This window comes from Phacochoerus africanus, chromosome 2 (assembly GCF_016906955.1).
Source record: "Phacochoerus africanus isolate WHEZ1 chromosome 2, ROS_Pafr_v1, whole genome shotgun sequence".
NCBI lineage: Eukaryota > Metazoa > Chordata > Mammalia > Artiodactyla > Suidae > Phacochoerus > Phacochoerus africanus.
In genome coordinates this window covers 253,042,512-253,062,119 of record NC_062545.1, presented here as the reverse complement: position 1 = coordinate 253,062,119, position 19,608 = coordinate 253,042,512, and the positions used below count along the sequence as shown (strand labels likewise).

The window sequence follows — 19,608 nt, the reverse complement described above, 5'->3', positions numbered from 1 at the left end:
TCTGTGACTTTAGAAAAGGTAACATTTTAGAAATTAGATCAAGCTGACACTGGAAAAATGTCAACTTCTGCCCTACACTCTGGTCTCACATCCGAACTGGGAGATCCCTTTTTGATGGACGGCCCTTCACTCTGCCAACCACGGGCTCATTATTTCTGGAAGCCAGAAGTGAGGCCACCAAGAAAGGAGTTAGTCTCACCCACTGGAGAACCACCCCCTAGAGCCACCACTGAAACACAGGTTCCCATATCACTTCATTATTGGGGGTGTTATGTTAACAGGCCCACAATATCCTATATATATATATAGATAGATAGATAGATAGGCTACTATATATTATATAATATATAATATTGTGTATATATATATGGGCTATTATATATTATATATGGGCTATTATATATTACATAATGTATAATATATATATGGGCTATTAAATATTACATAATGTATAATACATATATGGGCTATTATATATTATATATGGGCTATTATGTAATATGTAATATATATTATGTATGTGGGCTATTATATATTATATAATATTATATATAATATATACGGGCTATTATATATTATGTATTACATATTATATATATATAGGGAATATATATATCAGTAACTACACCATCACCCAAACCCCTTTTGTTCATGCCACTTAGCCACCCCCTTTTAAAGGTGGTAGGACAGAAGTCTGATCAGGAAAACAGGAAAGGAACAAAATGGGCCAAATAAAATCTGCTGGAGACTTTGTCCTATTTAACCAACTTGTCATGAAGGTTTATTTGAGTAAAATATACGAGCCCAAAGGATTACACATTCCATGAAATTCTATCTGCCCCAACTTGGGCTGATACTCCAAATTATGGTATTACAGGGAGATAAAAAAAGTTGAGAACATAAACAAATACGATTCTAAACTCAATGTGGGAAACTTTCATTTGCTAAAACCTCCCTTGCTAAAAGCCACCAAAGTATTTCAACCCCCGCTGCCTTACCATTCTCAAGAGATTTTTGGTAAAAAGTCTGAGAATTTAGAGAAAATAAATCTCCAAGCTGGGTTTTTGCTTGTAACGACAAATAGACAGAGACATCTAAAGGCAGCACAGCCTTCCTTTACTTACTCCAGCAGACTGACCAGTGGCCAACACAAATTCTTGATCAGAAAAGCTGATGGAAAGACAACACCAGGATAACGTGGAAGGTATAAAAAGAACTCCAGAGTGGAAGGAGCCTGGGTAGAGTTAACCTCAGCAAAGCTCCCCAGGCTGCAAACTGAAGGACAAACTATTCAGCTTTAGCCAGCATTGAGGGTGAAGCCTTCATAAATACTAACAAACAAAAATGCAAAGTGGAATGACAAGGAAAGTTGAGACCTTGAGATTTTTTTCTCTCTCACAATATTAGCTTACAGCTTAGCAAGAACGAGGGTGGAGGAGGAAATTCCTGTGTTCGCACCCACTCCCCTCAAATACCTTTTTTTTTTTTTAAGAAAGAAATCTATTGTTGAGGCAAGGGGAGACCAGATGTGGGTTTTGTTTTTTTTTTCTCCTAGGTAATAATGGATTCAATTGCCTTGAAGTCAATTTACTGACTCCTGGGTAGGAAATCCCAAGCGGACAAACAGGAATTGAGTGAGTAAGTGTCACAGCCAGATGACATGTCTTAGACCTACATTCTAGAATACCTGAGGCACCCTTGAATAGAAAAATATTTCATTCAGCCAAACCATCCATTTTAACTTTAAACATTTTTTGAAATTTTTTTTTTTTTTTTGTATTTTTAGGGCTGCACCTGCCCTAAAAAAATGAAAGTTCCCAGGCGAGGGGTTGAATCGGAGGTGCAGCTGCCAGCCTATGCCACAGCCACAGCAATGCCAGACAGATCTGAGCCACATCTGTGACCTACTCATCTGTGACTACTCACTCCTTAACCCAGGGAGCGAGCCCAGGGATCATTTCCCCTGAGCCACAATGGGAACTCCTAAAAGTTTTCTTGATTCTTACTGGAAAAGAAAGAGAGTATTTCGATATCTGAGATTAAAATAATCTAAATATGAAATCTTGAGTTGAAGGAACACCCACGAGAGCACTATCTCCTTGGGCAATGTCATCAGACCTTCAGTATCAAGAGATGGAACCAGCCTCCCCCTCTCTAACGAGCCCAGAGTTAGAGAAAGCCAACTCCCTCACCAGTTAGATGAAGGTTAGCTACTAACAATCATCCCCTTCCTCATTCTGCATCTTCCCAGAGATAAGAAAGCCAGGCCATGTCCACTTTTATTATCAATTATCTGATAACAACAGCTTATTCTTGCTGAGTATCTCCAAAGTCGATTACTACACTTGCTAAAACAACCCTCACCTTTTTTTTTTTTTCCCGGCTTTTTAGGTCTGTACTTGCAGCATATGAAGTTTGAGGCTAGGGGTCGAATCAGAGCTACAGTTGCCAGTCTACACCACAGCCACAGCAACATCAGATCCTTAACCCACTGAGCGGGGCCAGGCATCGAACCCTCATCCACATGGATACTAGTCAGGTTCGTTTCCACTAAGCCCCAACCGGAACTCCTAAAACTACCATAACCTTAAAGAGAACTGAAGAGGAAAGACAGAATAGACACCACAAAGTCTTGCCAAGTTGTGGCAAGTGCAGAAACCAACGTTTAGAATCATATTAAGAGAACAAAAACAATATATTAAAAATAACTAAATGGGCTGACATGTAGTGGGTAATACATTGCTTCCTCTCTGTGTTAGCCTTGAATGCTAACCACGTGCCAGGTTCTCAAACTCTATGTCAATGTCTTCTCCTATAATCCCCCCAATAATTCTACAGGTAAAGTACTATTATCCCCATTTTACAGGCGAGAAACCCAAAGCTTAGAAAGCTTCCATAATTCTCCCAAAGGGACAAAGCCGAGATCGGGGCTCTGGCTACCTACCTCTGGCATCCACACCATATACTCTAAGCCACGTGTTCTGCAAATCCACATCCACTTCTGACGCTCCTGGACGATGTCTCATTTCATACAACTTTGACAATGTGATTTACTTTTTCCTGTATGTGAACTTTGGCACTTGCTAGAAAAGTGAACTTGAAAGTAGGGACTGGGGGAAATATTTGATCTCCTGGGGATCTCGCAGGTGGATCACAACCCTCAACAACAGGGGCGAGACAAAAGGGAGAAGGAGCCCAGGTGTCCACTGATGGATGAACGGATAAACAAGATATGACATGGGCTGGTCTGGAATATAATTCACCACCATTAAAAAGGACGGAAATTCTAACACCTGCTATGACATGGAGGAAACCTCGAGGACGTTATGCTAAGTGAAACAGACAGTCGCAAAGGAGAAATAGTGTAGAATTCCACTTAGACGAGTTACCCAGAGAAGTCAAACTGAGAGAGGCAGAAAGAAGACAGGGGTTACCAGGGGCTAGAAGGGGAGGGGTCCATGGGGAGTTGGTGTTTAATGGGTAAAGGGTTTCCATTTTACAAGATGGCAAAGTTCTGTGCTTGTAGGGGGGGTGACGGTCCCACTCATCCAATGTGCGACAATATGAATGTACTTAATACCACTGAAAATGGTCAGGAGGGTCAATTTCACGTTATGTGTAGTTTACCACAATTAAAATGAAAAAAAAAAAAAAAAGAAAAAAGAAAAGGGCAGGATTTCCCTTTGTGGCTCAGTGGTTAACGAACCTGACTAGGATCCATGAGGATGCGGGTTCCATTGCTAGCCTCACTTAGTGGGTTAAGGATCCGGTGTTGCCATGAGCTGTGGTGCAGGTCACAGAGATGGCTCGGATCCCAAATTGCTGTGGCTGTGGTGTAGGCCGGCTGCTAGACTAGACTCAAACCCTAGCCTGGGAACTTTCATATGCCACAGGTGCAGCTCTTTAAAAAAAAAAAAAAAGCCAACAAGGAGAAGGGCTAGCCCATCACAGAAATGCTCCAGTATGCTTGTCAGGGCCAGCAGGCAGAGGGACCCTGCTGTCATAGGTGTCAGGGAGCTGGCCCTCCACCCGTAAGTCACCCTGCTGGGGTAACCTGGAAGCTCGGGGGCAGAGAATAGCCATCCAGGGCGGCCCCCACTGTGTTTGCACAGCTTTGAAACCCATGGCTCACTCTCGGAAGGTGCCCTTTCTTTTGTCTTTTGCTTTGTTTTTTCTTTAGGGCAGCACCCACAGCATATGGAGATTCCTAGGCTAGGGGTCGAATCAGAGCTATAGCTGCTGGCCTATACCACAGCCACAGCAACACCAGATCTGAGCCACATCTGCGACCTATACCGCAGCTCATGGCAACACCAGATCCTTAACCCACTGAGCAAGGCCAAGGATCGAACCCGCAACCTCATGGTTCCTAGTTAGATTCGTTTCTGCTGCGCCATGACAGGAACTCTGACGTGCCCTTTCTGATAGCTGCGGAAGTGCATGGAAACTGCACACCCCAAGAAAGTGTGTCTTTGAGGCCTTGGCAGGAAGCTCTTCCTGCTTCAGAGGCTACCCCTGTGGAGGGCCCAGTGCCCCAATGCCAAAGACACGTCCAGGCATCCATCATTTCCCCCATCATGGAGCCACTGGGGGAAAAATAAAGGGGGTGAGGTAGTTTCCACCTTGGACATGGGACAAGCATTAATTAACTTACAGAGGAAACAATATTGAGAATTGGAACAACCTGGGATTCCTCTGATGACAGAGGTGTGATAATGATGGAGTAGCCCTCAACCTAGGGCCAGTGAGCGGCCAGGCAGCAGGAAAACACAGTCCACTCACTTCCTGCTCTTCCAATCAGTCCTGTGGCTTCCAGTGAGGACACCATTAACCACGAGGGCCCATCCTGCTGAGGGCTCTTCCGGGGAATGGACCGTGTAGACCCTCAAACACTCTCGGAGCCAGTTCACTACTGGGTGTTCAGGACTCACGTCTTCAAGATCAAGGCTGCACTCAGGTCAGATAAGACCCAGCCTTTCCCTCAAAGGAAGTGAGCACACCCATCCCTGGAGGATTCAAGTCTACAGTTGTCCTTTGACTTTCAAAAGATAGCTTTGTAGAGTTCCCGTCATGGCACAGTGGAAACGAATCCGACTAGGAACCATGAGGTTGCAGGTTCGATCCCTGGCCTCGCTCAGTGGGTTAAGGATCCGGCATTGCCGTAAGCTGTGGTGTAGATTGCAGAAATGGCTCGGATCTGGTGTTGCTGTGGCTGTGGTGTAGGCCAGCAGCTGTAGCTCTGATTAGACCCCTAGCCTGGGAACATCTACAAGCCGCGAGTATGGGCCTCAAAAAAGAAAAAGGAAAAGGAAAAAGAAAGAAAAAGTTTTGCATGGTTTTTTTTTTTTTTTTGATGGTGCATTTATTTTGTATTTCCATCATGTGGATTTATCTTTTGACTTTTTTTTTGTTTTAATGGCCACACATATGGTAGCTCCCCAGGCCAGGGGTTGAACTGGAGCTGTAGCAACACCACAGCATCGCCAGATCTGAGCTGCATCTGTGACCTATGCCCCAGCTTGCAGCAAGGTCAGATCCTTAATCCACTGAGCAAGCAAGGGATCCAACTCGCATCCTCACAGAGACAATGTCGGGTCCTTCACCTGCTGAACCGCAATGGGAATGCTTTTTGACTATTTTTAATAAAAGTCAAAGTTGGTACGAATGAAGCAAAATTTCTATTTTGGTGATTATGTGTTATTGTGGTAAAGTAGACAAACATAAAATTTACCATTTTAACCATTTTTAGGGTACAGTTCAGAGGCATTAAGTGTATTCACACTGTTATGCTATCATCATACCACTTACCCAAACAACTTTTTTCAGTTTGCAAAACTGAAACTATAGCCATTTAACATTAAGTCCTCATTCCTCCCAACCCCTAGCCCTGGCAACCATCACACTACTCCATGATTTTTTTTTCTTTTTACGGGCCACACCTGCAGCATACAGCAGTTCCACAGCTTGCTGCATCCTTAACCCATTGAATGAAGCCAGGGATCGAACCCACATCCTCAGAAACAATGTTGGGTCCTTCACCCCTGAGCCACAATGGGAACTCCCATGAGTATTTTTGAAATTGTAGTAAATGTCTTCTCCTTTGACTTGTATCCTCCTTGGGCAGGCAGCCAGGAGAAAGCTTGCTTCAGAGATCTGGTGTTAAGGAGTCAAGGTTCTTCCTGGCTTTTGTAAAAATCTAAGCCATTGACAAGATTATACAAGGCGTTCCAGAAGCATCCTTCCTCCCTCCACATCTAGGTGTTTTGCTCTGCTCCCTGGAAACTCCTGTAAGAGCTGGCAAGACTTCAGAGAGGAGAGACTGCAGGTTCCAAGTTCCCAGACTTGCCAAGGATTCCTGGGCTCCATCCCATGCCCGCATGGACCAGCCAAGAGCCTCACACTTGCCCACGTGGAAATGGTCAAAAGCAATGTAGGAGTTCCCGTCATGGTACAATGGAAACGAATCTGACTATTATCAATGAGGATGCAGGTTTGATCCCTGGCCTCACTCAGTGGGTCAAGGAACCAGCATTGCCATGAGCTGTGATGTAGGTCACAGACAAAGCTCAGATCCTGCATTGCTGTGGCTGTGGTGTAGGCCGGCAGCAACAGCTCCGATTCAACCCCTAGTCTGGGAACCTCCATATGCCACGGGTATGGCCCTAAAAAAAGGCAAAAAAAAAAAAAGCGGTGTAGACATGTGACCAGAAATCACAATTAAAACCGGTGTAGACAGGGGCCTGGATGGTCCCTTCCTCAGAACCTAGCACTGTCTAAAACCTCAGGTCTTGAATGCAATCACAAGGCAAGTGTTTTCCAAAAATAACTGAGATAAAATTTTCCTTTAGCTGGACAGGTTGAAGGCTGGGAGACAAAATTAAGTTAATTTATGTAAGTTATAAAATATGGGATTTTTCCTTTTTTTGTTTTTGTTTTGTTTTTTTGGCAAGCTTTTGCTTATGGACAGAGATTCATACCTTCAACACAGCAGGAGGAGAGGGCAAGCTTAGTTTGTCTTAGGTACTAAGAAGGCAGAATAAGGATGGTAATGATTAAGAGACTATAAAAGCCAGACTATAAAGATTCAAATCCTGGCTGTGCAACTATAGATATGTGCTATAGTCCTAAACCACTGTGCCTCAGTTTCTTCATCTGTACCCAAAATTTATAATAATGGTATCTTCCCAACAGGATATTATGAGGGTTAAAGATGGTGATACATATATGGCACTTAGAAGAAGGCCTGACTTTTCAATAAATATTCATTGTCAGAGGCAGCTTAAATCCACTTGAATCTCAGAGTATCTGCTCTTACAAAAGAAGCTTCATCCCAATTTGTGGATGAAAATGGGCCCATGTTAAACATTCAAGGTTTTAGTCCATTGCACATGCATTGGGTTATGTCTTCCTCTGTCCATATAAACTCTGCCCTCAGTTTGGAGCCACACTTCTTAAAGCCCCTGTAATTGTTACTTTGTATATGTCCAAGGATTTGCGGTATTCAATTGTGTAATGATTCCTACTGGCGTTTTTTCCAGGCCAATTTTGAAAGACATAATTTGTGGCGAAAAGAGTTTCGTGGATCTTGCAAAAGATGGCATATATTATCAGCCCAAGAGCGCCCTTGAGGAGCCCATGAGATGCGACAATACACTTACAGGTGTGGGCTGGAGACAGGAGGGGTACCTCAGGGGACAAAGGCCTGTGCAGTTTTCTTCCTCCCATTTACACTTCATACACCTTTTTTTTTGGACTTTTCAGGGCTGTACCCGCGGCATATGGAAGTTCCCAGGCTAGGGGTCTAATCGGAGCTACAGCTGCCGGCCTACACCACAGCCACAGCAATGCCAGATCTGAGCCGTGTCTGCAACCTACACCACAGCTCATGGCAACACCAGATCCTTAACCAACCGAGGAGGCCAGGGATGGAACCCGCAACCTCATGGTTCCTAGTTGGACTCGTTTCCACTGCACCACAACAGGAACTCCTATACGCCTTTATGACTGATGTTAAGGACATAATGGTTTCACACTGATTTTCCAATTATATTCTCAAAACAATTACTAGGAATCGATTACCAGGTGTCAAATCTCCCCTTTTTTGGTGACGTAACTGATAATCCTCCAGAACAACTGATCTCATGTTCTCGGATTTCCACCATTCCCCATAACTTCCCATTTCCCAAAGTAAAGCCCTCAGGAGCGGAGCAGTTGGTCTGCTGGAAAAACACAGGCTTCCTCGCCCTGAGAAGAGTCATTCCACTCTGGCCAGAAGCCCAGCACTCCAGCTTCGCCTGTCCTGGCCTCCGGGTCCAAATGCTGGAGCTGGATGTTCTGCACAGCCTGCCAGTCACTCCCAACCACCCCCCTTCTCATGTGCAAGGGATCGTGGAAATTATAAAAAGAAGGTACACGGAAGTTGCAAAGAGGTCTTCTTCTCCTTGGAGGGCCTCGGTGATAAATCCCATTTGGTTCCAAAACTTGTTGAGAACAATGTACTTCATGGATAATGTTCATGAACAAGTACAAGAAAATGGTTGTTATAACACCAAGAGGGAAAGAAAGCTGGAAAACACACTAGCACCCAGGAAGACCTCTGCTTTCAAATTCTAGAGCTCAAGGAAAAGCAAGTTTAATTAGAGTCAAACAAAGTAGGTAGAGACGTTTGTCGCCATTCTGAAGGAGACACTCACAAGCTGGAGATGAATGACAGGGATTCTTTGTTGGATAGAATTCCAATTCAAAACTCCCCCCCCCCCCAAGATATAGTGGGGAGTTCCTGTCACATAGCTCAGGATAATGAAACCAACTAGTATCCGTGAGGATGTGGGTTCGATCCCTGGCCTCACTTAGTGGGTTAAGGATCTGGCGTTGCCATGAGCTGAGGCGTAGGCTGACAGCTGCAGCTCTGATCGACTCCCAGCCTGGGAACTGCGATAGGCCAAGGGTGCAGTCCTAAAAAGAGACATATTGGGCATGCTGGTTGCACTTCCCAGTGGTGATTCAGGTGGATTTTCAGCTCACAAATGGAAGGTGGAAAGAAAAGGAGGAAGGGAGGCAGAGGGGATGGAGGGCAGACCTGGGCCAGAAAAGAGAGAGGGACTGGAAGAGGGAGAGGGAGGAAGGGAGAGGGATGGGGGGGGGGTGGCGAAGTTCTGTAATTAGAGATGCTGAGTGAAAAAAGAGGAAGATGAGTAGATCCCAGGGGCAGGAGGCAAGGTGGCAGGAAGGAGGCTCTGACTCCCTTCATCCATCTTGCATTTATTCCCTTTCCTCCTCCAGCCTCCAGGTGGCACAGTGGGCCCAACACAGCTTGCCTGGGGGCTCACATGACAAAGGCTAGGGCAAGTTTGGGGAGTAAAACAGAGAAACAAAAGGTGTGGTTGCCAGGCAAGACTGGGGGTGGGGTGGGAGAGTGATCCTCAGTGGGGGCCACTCAGTACAAGGTCAGAAATATTTCCACAGTGTCCTGGATACCCGAGCCACTCTCGAAACCCTACGGGAACTCTATCATGCTTGCAGTTCCACTCTTTCACTCTTTCCAAGTCCCAGTAAAAGGAATCCCACTTGCATCACAAGACGTAATCAGTAGTACCTCGTTTAAGTGATGCTTGCTAGAGAACCGCATGTATTTGAAGCTCAGAAACACACGTACAGGATATGCATTCTGGATGTGGACAACTAGATGGGGGTTTCTCAACACCAGCACCGTGGAGCCTTGGGGCAGGATAATTCTTTGTTGCAGGGGTGGGACTTCCCATGCATTTTACGATGTTTAGCTGCATCCTGCTAGATTGTAGCTGCATGGGTCCCAGCTCCCAAGTCAGCTTGCAGGTTGTAGTCCTGAGGCTAAACTAGTTTTCCTCCTCCAAGTCCAGAATAGCAGAGCTTCTCACACCCTAAAGTACCTACAAATCCCCTCCCCCTCCCGGGGGATTTTGTTACAAATGCACATTCCATTCAGCAGGTCTGGGATGGGGCTCAGGATTCACAAGTTTGGACAAGCCCCAGAGCGATGCTAACTAATACTTGCAGGTCCCCAGAGGGCACTCAGAGCAGGAGGGAGCTGGGGAGGAAAACTGGCTGACCTTGAAGAGCTGTGGGATAATTGGCTGGTTACATAACAACCTCCCAGTGCCTCAGCATCCTCATTTGAAAAAGGGTGGTGATTGTACGGATTAAGCAAGACATGGGAGATAAAGCAACCAGTTTGGCATCTGGCACTCAGAGGATGTGAATTCCCTCCCCCTTTCCTCGTAGCTCCTCCCAGCACCCTGCCTAGGAACCTCAAGAGCAAGGAAACCCTGGGGGTTACAGGGAATTCCCTAGAAGAAAAAACTCAGTTCCATTCTGAGCGGTGGTTGGAGTGGGAGGGATTTCCTCCCTTTTCTCTCCTCATCTTATCCTCTGTCTCTCGCTCGCTCGGCTGGTTACACCACAACATCTGTCACCCTTCGGAGGCTGTGAATTGTTTTGGTAATGAAGCATATGATGAAAAGAATATTTAAAAACAATGTACACATTGTGATTTCATGCAAAAGCAATGCCTCCCACTCTCTGGGCCCATCTCAGGGCTGCATTTAACACAGATCTAAGCTTTTCTCAAAAGGAAAAAGGATCTCAAATGAGAATAATTGCAAGAGCTATGGACCAGATCTCAATTTCCAAAACAGTTTATAGATATTCCTCCCCAAATGCATCAATTCTACTCATCTGGAATTGTGTGTCCGGGGAGAATCCCTGCGATCCTTTGCAAGGAGCAAATGTTCTAATGTGAAATACTAATTTGCTAAACTAAATATAGCCCTGGGGTCACACAGCACATGGCACATGGATCTTGACAATAACACACATAACAGAGAGAGCTTTTGAATTCAGGGTTGTGAAGTACTTGGTTTTTCTAGAATATTAACTAAGATGTATTTCTTGGGGAAAATCACTCCTTCAACCCCCTACATGGAAAGGACTAAACAATGGTGTCTTTCTCCATCTGTAGGCTGTATAGGAAAAAAAAAAAGTATGTGAGACACCGCTCAAAATAAAGTATGTTTCTGCATTATTCCACTGTGCAAATGACATCATGAGAATCAAAGCCCAGATAGTCAGCTGCACTGAAAGAGGGGCTGAAAGCCAGTTGGTTAACTGCCCACAGGAAGTAGTTTGGCCCCTGTACTTCCCACCTTCACCCAGGTGTGGGGCTCAGGCGCTGCACTGAAGGCCAGCGGATAAGGCTGGGTGGGAAAATGGTCAGGTAGGCGTCCCTCCCCACCCCCAACTGGGGTTTGGGGCTTTCCAGTCTGCAGGTCTCTGCTTAGGAGGCACCAGCTCCATCCTAGCCCCAGCCCCCCAAGGGGACACTCTGGGAAAAGTCATGGGCATGGGCACCCAAGGAACCTCTCTCTCTTTACAGAACTTGGAGCAGAACAGGTGCCAGCGCCCTACACACCCACTCCTATTAACAAAAGATGAAAGCCCAGGAAGAACTGGCAAAATCCTCCTCTAAACCTCACCAACCCAGGGTCTTCTCAGGCTCACGGAGAACCAGTTGAGCCCCCTTTGACAGCCCCAGAAAAACTGCTCTACCCACACTCTTTCTCCTTGCGCAGCAATAATCCTTTGCAAGCCTTCCTCGCTCAGGCAGGTGCAAACACCAAGATACATCCTTCCATAGTTCAAAGAGAGGTTAACAGTTCTGGACCAGCTTGACTCAATTGCTCACCAATCCTATACAGCAGATAGGAGCTGAGGCGCCCCCCAGGGCAGAGCGCTCCTAGAGAATCTACAGACCCGGTGACGAAGCCCCGGGACTGCCAGCATCACCGGTGTTGGCATCCACAAACAGAACCAGTTTCAAAGGCGCTATCCAGGTGCCTCCCACGTGAGGGGTGCTGACATCTGGACACTGTCTGTCCCTCTATGGACACTGGGGCCGTTGGCTCCTGTGTCCAGACATGCTGCCCAAGTAAACAGGCAAATTCCTAATGTCAAGGGGACTTTCCTCCAGCAGACGGTGACTACAAAGGAAACTGCACAAGGGCATCACAAACTGGCTTGGGTGCCACAGTGTTCTGCTTTTTAAATCGTGTTGTTTGTGAATCCCCAACAGCTTATTTTTTTGTTTTTAATGGCCTTACCCACGGCAGATGGAAGTTCCAGGGCGAATTGGAGCTGCAGCTGCCAGCCTACGCCACAACCACAGCAACACCAGATCCAAGCCACATGTGCCCTATGCTGTAGCTTGTGCCAATGCCAGATCCTTAATCCACAGAGCGAGGCCAGGGATCAAACCCGCATCCTCACAGAGATAACGGTCAGGTCCTTAACCCACTGAGCCACAAGGGAAATTCCCCTAACGGCTTTTTCTAACAGACTTACTTCCTTAAATGTAGAGTCTCAGCCTAGTCCAGCCTCCTGCCAGCCCCCCGCCCCCCCCAACCAGTCTGGCTGGCACCAGACACGTGGTAGAAAGGCTTGGACCAAGAGTGGAGGTTACCTCTCCTACGTGTTTGTTTAAGAGAATCATGGGGACACTTTACAATTAACTCACAATAATGTTTCCGGTGTGTCCACCTCACCCTGGTGCTGCATAAGCATCCAGTCAATTCATACGAGCTGGCAAAGAATCTTGCAATAGGTCCTAAAGTCTCCTTCAGTGACACCCAGGATCAGGGTCCTGAAAACCTGAGTCCGTATTTCCAGAGAGAAGCAATTTCCTTTTTTTTAAATCTAAGTATAATTGATTCACCCTGTTTTTTAATTTGTGCCACACAGCAGAGTGATGGATGCAGTTATACATAAATATACACATTCTTTTTTAGAAAAATACTCTTTTTGGAGTTCCTGTCGTGGCTCAGTGGTTAATGAACCTAACTACTAACTCCGAGGATGCGTGATCCCTGGCCTTGCTCAGTGGGTTAAGGCTCGGGCATTGCCACTGAGCTGGGATGAGGTCTCAGATGCTGTGCTATGGCTGTGGCATAGGCAGGCAGCTACAGCTCTGATTTGACCCCTAGCCTGGGCTCGGTTACGGCCTTAAAAAGACCAACAAATAAATAAATAAATAAAAATATTCTTTTCCATGATGGTTTTTCAGAGAATATTGCATATAGTTCCCTGTGCTATAACACAGCAGGATGGACCTTATTGTTTATCCATTGTATATATAATATCTTTCACCCGCTAATCCCAACCTCCCATTCCATCCATCTCCAACTCCCTCCTCCTTGTTAACCACAAATCTGTTCCCAATGTCCATGAGTCTGTTTCCTGAATAAGTTCATTTATGACACCTTTTTTTTTTTTGGATGGCCCCACAGCATGTGGAAGTTCTCAGCATATGGAAGTTCAATCCAAGGATCGAACACACACCACAGCAGCAAAACAAGCCACGGAAGCGACAACACCAGATCCTTTACCAGCTGTGCCATAAGAGAACTCTTGAGTCATATTTTAGAGCCTATATATAAGTGATATCATATGGTATTTGTCTTTCTCTTTCTGACTGACTTCACTTAGTATAATAATCTCTAATTATATCCATGTTGCTGCAAATGGCATCATTCCATTCTTTTTTATGGCTGAGTACTATTCCATTGCATGTATAAATATATTCACACCATGTCTTCTTTCTCCATTCATCTGCTGATGGACATTTCAGTTGTTTCCATACCTTGGCTACTATCAATAGTGCTGAGAAGTAATTTCTGACCCACTCAAAGCATCACGAGGGAGCAAGTAAAGACAAGAAAAAGCCTCAATACAATACAGCAAGTGCTCTGGGGGGAAGAGGAAGAGAAGGATGCCAGTCAGATGCCCCAAGTTAAAAGGAGGGGGCTGTGGGGTGGGCGTGGAGGTCAGACCTGGAGAACCTCCATGCCCAAAGCTTCTGGATCTGAGCAGTGTAAAGGGTGAACAATTGATCTGCTACGCAATTGCTGGAATTTTTTAAATTAACTTTAAAAACTGGAGCTCCCATTGTGGCTCAGCAGGTTAAGAACCCAACATAGATGCAGGTTTGATTCCTGGCCTCGCTCAGTGGGTTAAGGATCAGGCATTGCTGCAAGCATAGGTTACAGATGCAGCTCAGATCCTGTGTTGCTGTGTCTGCAGCAGAGCAGCTGCAGCTCCGATTCCACCCCTAGCCTAGGAACTTCCATACGCCACAGGTGCAGCCATAAAAAGAAAAATAAAATAAATAAAACAGAATAAAATAAAAACTGTTTACTTATTTGCAGGTGCCATAAAGATGAAAGATGACTTTGGTTAATTTAAGGAAACGTTTAAATAAGTTTGGGAGGAACACGCAGGCAAGGTGCTTCCACATACAACTAATTTAACCCACGTTTTACAGTAGGCACGTTTTGGTATCCTCTTTTTTACAGATGAGGGAAGTGAGACTCAGTTTATACCACATACTCTAGATCTTACAGAAAACCTGGCCAAGGCATTAATGAGTTTAGGCCCTATTATAGCTTTGGATAACTGGGGTTTAATCGTATCTGCATATTTGGCTCTGCTCACCCCATCTGCTCCAATAAGCATCAAACCAACCACAAAGTCCCTGCCCAGACCTAAGAAAAAGGGGGCTCAAAGGGCAGTGACATCGCCACCAAGTTCCACAGCTCTCACCCCTTCCCTGGCACCACGACTCCCCAACTTGGACATGAATCCCCCGAGACAAACAAATAAGCCCAACTCCTTATACCCACTTGCGGGAAGCTGCATCATTTCATCCCCATCCCCATTCTCTGCCCGGATGAGGCCACCTGCAGCATTCTACCTCCAAAGAGCATCTTCTCCAGTTGCATGAGCCATGCGGTCATTCTGAGACTCCCACCAAGATGGGAACAAATGTCAGTTCCTGGTCCCTTGATCCTCCTCAAATCTGTCCCCCTCATGGCCTGGTAGCATTGGTGCTCCTGGATTTGAAGGAGAAGTACCAAAGGGAAAAAGAGGTCTATGGGCCCTCAGATGCCCTCAGTCCCTCCACCCATACTGTCTGTCCTCTTCCACGCCTCTGCAGTCTCCGAATTCACTTTGAAAGAAAGAAAAAAAGAAAAACCCTTGCGGAACCCTAGAGAAGTGCACCCTCTTTTCCTGTAGGAAGAAGGAAAGGTCTGGATTAACTCATTTTTCTGGCACTCAACTTTCAGAGACTGGGGCAAAGAAAAGAAATGACATTTGTATCGGGATTTTAGTGTTCTCAAAAGCCAACCTCCAGGAGTTCCCGTCGTGGCACAGTGGTTAGCGAATCCGACTAGGAACCATGAGGTTGCGGGTTCGGTCCCTGCCCTTGCTCAGTGGGTTAACGATCCGGCGTTGCCGTGAGCTGTGGTGTAGGTTGCAGACGCGGCTCGGATCCCGAGTTGCTGTGGCTCTGGCGTAGGCTGGTGGCTATAGCTCCGATTCAACCCCTAGCCTGGGAGCCTCCATGTGCCGCGGGAGCGGCCCAAGAAATAGCAACAACAACAACAACAAAAAAGACAAAAGACAAAAAAAAAAAAGCCAACCTCCAGAGTCTGTCCTGGACTGAGTTCTACAATTACAGGTCTACACTCTTATCAATCATAATGCTAACTATGCTAACATCACACTGAGACTCCAAAATCCTCAGCTGTCAGTGGAAGGACAACAGTATAGTCACCAGAGGAAATTCACTAAGGCAAGAAGCGGTCAAGGCAGGGCAATCATTTGTGACATCCGAGAGACATCTTCATCAACAACAGGGGAAACAATTTTTAAGACTTTGGTGTAACCTTCCGTTACTATATTAGAGCCTCTCATTCCGTAAGTATCCTAATTAATGGAATCCTACTTAAATCACACAAGCAAACTCTTTCTTTTTGAGCAAAATACAGGTTTGCCTCCCTACCCGAAAGACCATGCCTATGAAACCTTTGGCAAGGGAAATGGCACAAAGCAAAGCTATCCCCCTACTTCCTCTTATAACCAGCACTTTGCTTTTACCATTAGCATGGTAATGGCTTTTTCATAAAAGTCTTTTAACCAAAATAATATAGGTCTTTCATAAACGCTAGTGAAACAGTGAAATATAGGTCTTTCGTAAAAGCTAAGGGGCAGTAATGTGAATTTTCAGAAAGTGGGGAGGGGGGGACCTATAGTGGATTTTCCTGATGAAATAGAGACATTTCAACTTTTCTATAATAATACATTCCTGGAAAATGTATTTGAAGGGCATAAGTCCAAAACTTAACAGTAGTCTTATACATTCTTAGAAGGTGATTCTCTAACAAAGGCCTCCCTCTCTCCCTCTCTCTCCCTCTCCTTCCCTCCTCCCCTCTCTCTCTCCCTCCCTCTTTCTCTCCCTCCATCCCTGTCTGTCTCCCATGACGAGCATGGAAATACTGCCTCCCCTCAGACTCAAGCTACCCAAAATGCTTCTGGATGAGGCCAGTGCTAGTGCAGGGCCCCGAACCCTAAGCTTTTTTAGTGTCACAGAAAATCTGCCTCTGGATATCAAGCTAAAAAAAAAAAAAAGATACAATTTTCTAGGAAACATAAAAATTGTTGAACCCAGTAAGTACATCAATCAATTATTTGAAATTTCCTAAGGTTTGCACAGGACCTGTGACCAATAATCAAAGCAAGTGGTGAAGTGGTGACTGCCACGTTTCTCCACATCAAAGGACAGCCATTCCAGGGGCTAATTCAAAAGAGATCATGCCAATGTTGAGAAATGTACAAAAGTAAAAATGGAATTGACATCATTCCCTTTGTTTTCAGAAGTCAATTTTCAGCATGCTCCTGTTTTAATCATTAAAATCCCTCAACACGACCTCTATCCAACTTCAATTTCATCTTTCTTTGAAACATTTGTCATTACTGTGATAAGTAAGACTTATAAGTGATGACAACCCTGATAGAAATCTGGGACATGGGTGTTTTAAAAGTCCACCAAATCTATAAAGACAGTAGAATCTAGAAAATAATTATACTAATTAATTAGAAAGTCTGGGGTGTTAGCACTTTTTAAAAGTAACATTGAAAATGTAATTTTTATATTAAAATACCAAAATGTTTAGAAATCAAATAACCAGTGGGTCATTTTCCCCTCACTTGATAACTCAGACAACCTGCTTCACTTTATTAGCCAGAAATCCTGAGGTTAGTGAGTCAGAAGGAGCCACTTATGAAAGTGAAATAAATTCTGACAACACTACCCTGAACTCTGCAGGCAGGAAGCTGTCCAACTGTCATGCCAGAACTATGAGATAATGGGTATTTCAAAATGTTTGTCCCATCTCAAAGCCCAGCCATCCGCCTCACACTAGCATCTCAGCATCCCAGAGATGTCTCTCTCCATTGCCAGAGAAACATCTCGATACTTAACTGAACACTCTGTTAGCTAAGGGATCTGGAGACCTAAGTAGTATTACTTTCATTTTTCCTGGCTCATGACTAATTTTATTGGTGAAGCTCAGAATGACTGCAGGGCCCACGATGTGCCCACTCAAAGGAGAAGATGCCCTTTAAGCAAAGAGCCTATGGCAAAACTGAGGAGAGAGCTGGATGGGTAACTGTTTAGAAGATGCTCGAGGGCAAGTTTTAATTCTTAAAAGGCTTTATTTAAAGAAACCTAGTAAACTCCTTACTAAATATGCCTCATTTCTAGACATGCCACTCTGAAATTTTATTGATCAAAGTGGAGGAGGCTGCCAGAAGGAGAGTGTTTAGTTAAATTGGGACCATTTCCAGGAAGAAAAGTGTGATGCTTAAATGACCTCTCTTCAGTTAGAACAAAGCCAAGGAAACAAATCCCGGGGGGGGGGGGGGGGAATGACAAAGGTGAGCGATGGGTTTGTACTAATTTCTGCCCCTGATAAGATGGAAGGGAGCTTCCTCTGAGAAGCTGTTTGCAGACTCAGAGATATACTATAGAGAGATCTATAGGAGAGACAGAGACCCCGGGCGGGGGGAGGAGACAGGGAAGTCTTTTCGAAGACAAATACTTTGGGGGGGGGGGTGGAGGTTCGCCCAAATTAATGGTGCAGCACTTAACTGCTACAGGGAAGAGTGCAAATTTGGCAACGTCTGACCACACAGCCCATCGAAGCCAAACCACTATTGACCCACGCGGGAAACTGGCTTTACTGGGTCTGGGGAAATAATCCAACATCTCTGTAAACGAGTCACTTTCCTCCCAGGCGCCCTCTTTTTGCGGACTGAGGAGAGATCCCCAAGGCTGGCCATCTCGCATCCATGCAGGAAAGCTCAGAAACCAGGTAGCGGGTTCCGCTCCCGTGGGTCCAGCTCCCGCGGGTCCAGCCCGCGGCCTGCCGCCTCCCTCCCCACCACCCACAGCCGCTTTGCCTTCTGCCCTCACCCGCCACCAGCACCACGGCTCCCCGGTCCGTTCCGCCTCCCTCCGCGGACTACTAGGCTGCCGGCTCTCCTGAACTTAATTCAGGCCCCTGTTCTTCACTATGTTTCTCTAGAACTGCTCCGGGCCGCCAGTATCTCCTAGCTCCTATCCAGGGAGGTGCGCCGCCTTGGCGATTACGGAACAGTTTGCCCAGCGATCATCCACCTCGATCCGCCCCTTCGGCTCTTCACAGTGTCCCCACAAAGGGGCCAAAGAGACAAACCCTCAGGCTTTATCCGGGATAAAACACCAGATCCTAAAGAAGTGGGGTCTCAGCCTGAGGCCAAACTTCCAGGCTCAGCTTGGATCCGGATCCCCCTCCTTCCGCGCACAGAACGGCTGCTCCCTCCTTCCTCAGCATCCCCCACCCCCATCCCGATCCCATTCGGAAGGAGCTCGGGCTGGTCAGGGACCCAGCCCTTCTCGGTCCCAGTCTCCATGCAGAAGCTCTAGACTTCCAAAAAACGGCCGCAGCGCTGCCACCTAAGGAGTCAAGACCCACGCCTTCAACTCGAGCTGGAATGGGTGGCTCAATCCACCGCGGCTCCCGGGTCTGGAAAGGAGGCTACAGCCCTTTGATTTTCTCTGCTTTTCCTCAACAGCCCGGCTCTGTGAGTGTGTGTTGCGGGGGGCGGGGGGGGGGGGGTAATATTCCTAAGTTTATTTTTTAAAGTATATATAAGTGAACAAATACTGATTAAAGGAGCCCAAAGCTGGCCCTCCCCCAAACCTAGGAATTCAAAGCCACATGGCCACATGGCCATAGCCCTTTCCAGCCAGGCCACCCCCTCGCACACGCTCCACTAAGCAAGGGACATAAAAACCCTTTAAAGTCCACGAGGCTTCCAAGGGCTTCCCAGATCACCAATCCCTCCTGGGCCACCCTTTCCTGGTGTGCGAGGCCCCAACACCAAGAGAGCGCCCCGAGGACTTGGTGTCCGGAGCCGCCCGCGCCCCAGCTTGGACACCCACCTCTGAGCGCCGGATCCCGGGAGCACAGTCCTCGGGCTCTGCTCCAGCGCGGTGCCGCCGCTGCCTCCTTGCTGGGGCGTCCGGGAGACTCCACGCAAAGGCGTTCGGCAGCCCCGGGCTGGGGCGAGCGCATCTGCGGAGAGCTGCTGCCGCCGGGCGTGCTGGAGTGAGGGGAGCACCGCCCGCCGGCTCCCGGAGCCCGCCCCTTCCCCGCCCCCTTCCCGGCGCCTGGGGCCCCGGTCCGCCCCTCGCCT

At 46.5% G+C, this 19,608-nt stretch overlaps 1 protein-coding gene across 6 annotated transcripts in view; it reads right to left on the bottom strand.

Annotated features, from left to right (window-relative positions):
- The window catches only part of PALM2AKAP2 (PALM2 and AKAP2 fusion), a 366,754-nt gene that overhangs the window by 107,711 nt on the left and 239,435 nt on the right, over positions 1–19,608 (bottom strand). Inside the window, exon 1 of one of the 6 annotated variants that reach the window (XM_047768127.1) lies at positions 19,355–19,523. The exons of 4 other annotated variants lie outside the window; for them this stretch is intronic. The gene's annotated coding sequence lies outside the window, so the exon portion shown is untranslated. Of the gene's footprint in view, positions 1–19,354; positions 19,524–19,608 lie in introns of those variants that run through there. One more of the 6 variants, XM_047768126.1, reaches the window with a different exon arrangement.